Below are 7,196 nucleotides of genomic sequence, written 5' to 3' on the forward strand. Positions count from 1 at the left end.
AAAAAAAAAGGTGTTCCTACAAACAATTTACATGTGTTGACTCATGGGATGATTGTACTCGTACCATTTGGTTTGAAAAATGTGACAAAAATAAATTCAAGTGCTCTAGGATTGATTTTGGAAACAATAATCATGGGAAGGAGAAAAAGAGCAAAGGCAACCACATAGTTTTCATAGGGAAAAGGAAACGATCATGTACAAAAAGCTTTTGATACAATTTTATTCCCAAATCAACCCCCATAAAATTGTACAAGGATATTTATAGGACTCTAGGAAACAAGAAAAATCCAAGATACTAATTTCCAAAATGAATGGATACCTATCAATGTTTTTTGTGTTCACTGGCAAGATAAAAATAATATCCCAACTAATCTTTTGGAATATCCCAACATTTAGTAGATCTAGCTTCTAGTTGTTTATGTTAATAGCGTTTAGTAGTTTGGAAAATCTAATCAAAGTAATATGTATCCCTCTCTATTTATAATATACATCATGTACATCACAATGGCCATTATACGTTTACTAACTCACACTTGCTAACTTATAATAATAATACTAAATAACCAACATTGTATACACACCCCTCTAGTTGGTGCATAAATATCATATGCTCTTAGGTTGTTATAAATGGATTTAACCCAAGTCCCCTCCCCTCCCCTCGGTCGATGCCCAATTTTGACCCAAGGCTCTTTTATAGTACTTAATGGGCTTAAGAGAGGTTTAAGCCTCATTAAGGGGCTTTAACTGCAATTCAGAGCCTTTTAGGGCCTTTCAGAGTTTTAGTGGTGTCTTAGGGCCTTTTAGGACTTTATTTGTATTTCAAGACTTCTCAAAGCTTCATTGGGCATCACAGGGGTTTTCATTCCAATTAATTGGGCTTTTGTTGGGCCTATCGGGCCTCAAAAGTACTCCCAAGCACTCTGAGGAGAAAAAATGTAATTTTCCTTGCCCCTAGGAATGCTCTAGGGATTTTTTTAGTTTTTAAGCCCTAATTTTACCTACAAATAGACACAGGAGCTACGATGAATGGAGGGTAGATTCACGAAAAATCTAAGCACAAGGGGAGAGAGATAGGAAACTCAAGCAAAAGAAAGGAAAGAGAAAAAAAGAAAGAAAAAAGAGGAAGAAAAAGAGAGAAACATGAGGAGAGGTGGTTGGGGGAATGGGAACATGGCCCTTACCATAGTGGAGAGAGAGGGGAAATTAAGAGAGAGAGAGAGAGAGAGAGAGAGAGAGAGAGAGAGAGAGAGAGAGAGAGAGAGAGAGAAGGAAAAGGAAAGAGAGGGACAAGGTCAGAAGGGGAAAGCCCTAGAGAAGGGACTAGTCCATCGCTTCCATGGGGCACCTCGACTGCCACTTACACCTCGGCCCTCATTGCACCTCGACTGCCACTTGCACCGCCCTTGCCATGCCTCAACTACCACCTTTACCACTCCTTGTCCATCGTCTTGCCATAATCACTACCTACACCCTGTCCAACCCCTTTTGCTCTTATTTCATCTGTTTCATTCATCCATCTATTTTCTCATAGGCTTCTCGCATAGGAAAAATTTTGTACTTCTCACTTTGCTCAGGAAAATATGCATTTGCCTTGTAATAAATGAGCCATTCGTTCTGAATTCAGAGCCTCCATTGAGTTTCAAGCTCTTCAAGGGCTATGATTATCACAAAGGTTTGATTTTCTATTAAAAATCTAAATTTCAATTTGTTATGATATTTTTTTTTTTTGTTTTTTCAAAGGTTTTTCAGTGCTTTTTGGCTCATGGTGAATGATCCTTTGTTGATGTTGGATCTTTGATGTATTTAAACTATTATATCTGATGATGGAATGAGGGCCTATGAACTAGTTGAGTTGTTTAGGCTGAAGGCTAATCCTTGGAATGAAATTCTATGTAGGGAGATTGATTTTGATATGCAACACATTAAAGTTAATGATTTCATAGTGGACATTTATATGAATGCAAAATCTTCAGTTGTTGGTGTCATTTGGCAATAATGAGGATATTTTGATCCCGATATTTGATGTGAGCGATGAGGCTTCTCATTTGATGACTATCCTAGATCCAGGATTACATTATATTCATCTGCTTTTTGTTTGATGACATGATTGGTCTAAAACACTCTCCTTGTGATGAATCTAAAAATGTGACAAACCTCAACGTACAGGTGATGCATCAATATGGGGTTATGGAGTCTTAGGTGAAGGTATTGATTGTAGGACTTGTTGTGAGGTTTTATTTATCCATAGGATTTTGGAGGAATAGTGAGTTTCTTTTGGAGAGGAGGCATGGGTAGCTTTTCATGTATGACTCTAGCACCCAGACCCTCTTGAAACTTCAACATGGAGGAGCATATGACACACATGCTATTATTTACAAGGAAAGCCTCACTTCAATACCTATCATTGAATGAATTGTAAGGACTGCTTACTGTTTATAGTCAGTGTGGGAAAAAGAGTGTGTTGTTAGTGTTTGTGATGAAAAAGTTATGTTCTATAGATTTATATTGAGAGGCAGTGGTTCTTTGGGGCCTCTTATGCATGTTGAATATCTCATTAAGACCCCATCGGGGTTTGAATGCAACTCCAATATGCATTAATAATGATATACATGGCTTAGTGTAGTTTGAATGTATGTGTGTTAATAATGTTTAAGAGGCCTAAACTGATCATATTCGTAGGTAATTCATTCTAGCATGCCTTCATATCAACTTAAAGTGATTCGTAACTTGGCTAATGATCGGATGATAAGGGAGAACTCACCATATGGTGACCTCTTCCTTCTTAACCCTAGGCAAGGGACAAGTGCTTTCCCTTAAGCTCATATGGGTGAATGGGAGTTGGTACTTACATCACTGGACTGAGACCCTGAGGGCAACTATGAGATTCCTATTTTGAAAATACTTTTTTTTTTTTCAAAAGATCATTCAAATTGTCTCTCTATGGCAAATGATGAGTTTAGTAAGTTTTCCAAAATCTTTTTTTTTTTTTGTCAAGCATCTCTTCTTAAAAAGGAAACTTTACTCTTTTTTTTTTTTCAAAATGTCAAATCTCTTTCATAAATATTGATTTCCCTAATCAAAGAGACTTAATCCACCAAAACTCTGATTGACAATTAGGAGATTTTCAAATCTCCTAATTAAAGGGTTGACTTCTATAGGTCATTAGAACCTCGATTGGAAATCAAAAAATTTTAAAAACCTTTAATTAAGGAATTAACCCAATCAGTGATTAAAACCCTGATCGCAGTTAGGGGATTTTCAAAATCTCCTATTAAAAGGTTGCCTCCAATAAGTCAATGAGACCCAATTAACAATAAATGATTTTCAAACTGATTCCAATCAATCATTAAGACCTGGTTAACAATCAATGATTTTCAAGAGTTGACTCAATCACCTATTAAAACCCTGATTGTCAATTAGGATTTTTTCAAACCCTCATTAATGATCGACTTCAACTATATTCAAATTCTGATTGCTAATTAAAATACTTTGCAAATCCATTAATGATTGATTAGTTCCAAGTCTACATTAAAACCTAATGTCAATCAAGAGGTTTTCAACCTTGTCAGCATTAAACTCTTCATCTTCAACATGGGATTGAGACAATAATTTCCATTAATTCGAAACTCAATCAATAATCCTATGCACCTCATCCAACCCTTGATTGAAATTAGATATCTTGACGTTGATTCCCTCCAAGATTAATTTTCAAATGGAAGGGTCATCTTTGAGTTCGCCCATGACAATCAATGAAAGTTTTTTATTTATTTAATATTTATCTTTTACCTCATATCTTCAAAATTTAGAGTTATCTGATGCCAAACTCCCCTTTTCTAGCAAGAGCGTGTGAAGGTGTTCAATCCTTTTATTTGGACTCTTGGATAGTTATTCTTCATTGAATGACCCAAAAAAGGTACCTTCTTTCTTTTCATTTCCTTACTCTTAGTTAGGATACACACACACACACACACACACACATAGCAGAAACCGTTCATAGAACGAGTGTTCGTTGGGTACTGGTTGACTAGTCCCCCATAGAATGGTTAGTCTACCACCTTCCCTACACATAAATGTACTTTCGAACCCTTATTCTTTGCGTCATAGACCTCATAAAGTTTTTTCCTTTGTTTTTCATAAACAAAATAATAAAGGTGGAAACTCCTCATTTTTAATCTTTACATTTTCTCGGAATCTTATCCACCTATGTTTGACTGTCTTGTTTAGGGGATCTCCATGCTATGACATCTTATCCATCGCCATGCCTTCAAACCAGAATTCGGTGTTGACACCCCAACCCCAAAAAACCCTCTGAAAGCTTTAGAGTTGGTATTCAAACCTCATATGGGCGGTTACAATACAAAACTAATTTCTCAAGAACAAAAATAAACCTTAATGCATTTTGTGCTCTCATGGAAGATTGGATTGTAGCTTGATTATCATGCCCACTCGACATAAAGAAATGTGGAAAACCAAGTTCTTCCAACATGTTCTTCAACTTGGGCGAAGGCCCATATCACTTGATTGGGCTGCCATTGCTTGTTTCTTTCATTCATAGATGCTAGTTTACTCCCAATAAACACATATACCTAACTTGCATCTATATACCCTTGAACATAAACGTGACTTCAATCTTAATACAAAAGACCTCTCCTAGGCACCTTCCAGCTACCACATGATGCAAATGATAGAATCCCACTAACTTGTTTTGGAGGAGTCAAGAAATTGGCTTACTCAATTGCTATAAAAATTCTGTTTTGTCAAGTGAATGTAAGGAAGTTTAACTATCCCACAAGTCTCAAGTACAGTCTATGATCAACCAACAAGTCATCCACATCTAGCCATAATTTTCTACTAGGATACTCTTAGGTAATGTAAAATGCATAAAAGTGAGGATGATATTGTCTTGGTCAAGAAAGAAGACATAAAAGAAAGACGACAAAGTTACTTTAGTAAACAATTTAATTAAAACCAAATAGAAACTTAAACTTAGAATTGACGAATGAGGAAAGACTACAAATATGAGATTTATTCGCAAGATAAGAGTTAACAAAATAAAGTTTGCACTGAAAAAGATGAAAAATGGAAAAATTATAGGACCAGATAACATCCCAATTGAAGTTTGGAAATACTTAGGTGATAACAGAATTATATAGTTAACTAATTTATTTAACACAATTATAAAAACAAATAAAATACCAAATGAATAGAGGAAAAAACACTTTAATAACTATATACAAAAAAAAAAAGGAGATATTCAAAATTGTAATAACTATTATGGAATTAAACTTATGAGTCATATGATGAAATTATGGGAAATGGTAGTTGCACAAAGGTTAAGGCTAGAAACAAAGGTCTTAGAAAATCAATTTTATTTTATGTCTGGGAGATCTACTATAGAAGTTATATATTTTTTAAAATAAGATTAATGGAAAAGTTTAGGGAAAAGAATATGGACTTACATATGGTATTTATTAACTTAGAGAAAGTGTATGATATGGTATCTAAGAAAGTTTTATGGTGGGTTTTAGAAAAAAAAAGGTGTATGTTGTAGGTATACTAATGTCATTAAAGATATGCAAGATGGAGTAATAACTAGTGTAAGGACTATAGGTGGGGAGACTAGAGAATTTCCAATCACAATAGGTGTACATCAACGTTCTGCTTTGAACCTTTATCTTTTTGCTTTAGTGATGGATCAACTTACTAGGAGTATAAAAAATGAGGTTCCATGGTGTTTGTTGTTTGCAGATGATATTCTATTGATTGATGAAACTTGAAGTGGAGTAGAGGCTAAGTTGGAATTATAGAGAGGAACTTTAGAATCTATAGACTTTAGGATAAGTAGAAATAAGACAAAATATATGAAATGTAATTTCAGTAATAGTAGGACGAATATTGGAGACAAAGTTAGACTCACTTGTAGATTTCGATAACTCGGATCTATTATGCAAGCTGAAGGAGAAATTGAAGAGGATGTAATGCATAGACTAAAGTAGGTTGGGTAAAATGAAGAAGTGCTTCAAGTGTGTGTTGTGATCGTAGCATACCTTTAATATTAAAAGGGAAGTTTTATAGGACGGTTATAAGTCCAACTATGCTATATGGATTAGAATGTTGAATGACTAAGAAACAACATATCCAAAAAGTAAAAGTTGTTGAGATGAGAATGCTTATATGGATGAGTGATATAACATTGAAAGATAAATTAAAAAAGAAACATATTTGCAGTAAGTTAGGTGTAGCTCCTATAGAAAATAAGATAAGGGAGGGATGACTCAGATGGTTTAGACACTTGCAATGTAGACACACATAGTGCACCAATGAGAAAGAGTAAGTTAGTTACTATGAGGGGTAGTAGAAAGGATAGAGGTAGACCTAAAATAACTTAAAATAAGATAGTGAGTAAGGATTTAATAACCATGAATTTGTTGAAAGAAATTGTCCATGATCACATAAATTGGTAGAAAAATATTCATGTAACCGATCCCACCTAATGGGATTTAAGGTTTGGTTTTGTTGTTGATGTTGTTGTATAAGTGTGTCAATAGGTATGAATTTGAAGAACCCAATCTCATAAAAAATCTAGAACATACTTTCTCTATGACTCCAGAATCCTCATACAAGATCTAGATACTTCAATGCCAAAACGTTATTTCAATAGTCTCAATCTTTAGTCTAAAATTTTGTCCAAAGAAAATGTTTCACACTTTTGGTACCCTAATCATCATCACGTACACAAGTAGCAAAACCATACATGTGGTGTGGCAATAGAGTACAGGAGGATCTATTATATATCACTGAAGACCAAACTCAAACACTACTGCATTGAACTTACCAACAATGCTTTTGTAGATTGCTTCAAACCATGTAAGGATATTTTGGGATCGCACATCAATGTTGACTCTCCCTACACAACAAAAAAAATACAAACCCACATGTTTGCATTATACAGACCTCCTCTTGAAGATATTCATGTAGAAAAGCATTCATCACATGTTTCTTATGCAAAGGCCAATAACAAGTGGTTGCTACTGAGAGAAAATGGCGGATCAATGTAAGTGTGGCAACCAAGGAGAATGCGGTAGAATAATCCAAACGACTATACCCTTTGGCAACAAAGTAGGTCTTGAGATTAGCCATTGATCCATCAAGGTTGACCTTCATAGTGTATGCCTAGTGACATCCAACCACAATCA

This window comes from Malania oleifera, chromosome 2, assembly GCF_029873635.1.
Source record: "Malania oleifera isolate guangnan ecotype guangnan chromosome 2, ASM2987363v1, whole genome shotgun sequence".
NCBI classification, from domain to species: domain Eukaryota; kingdom Viridiplantae; phylum Streptophyta; class Magnoliopsida; order Santalales; family Ximeniaceae; genus Malania; species Malania oleifera.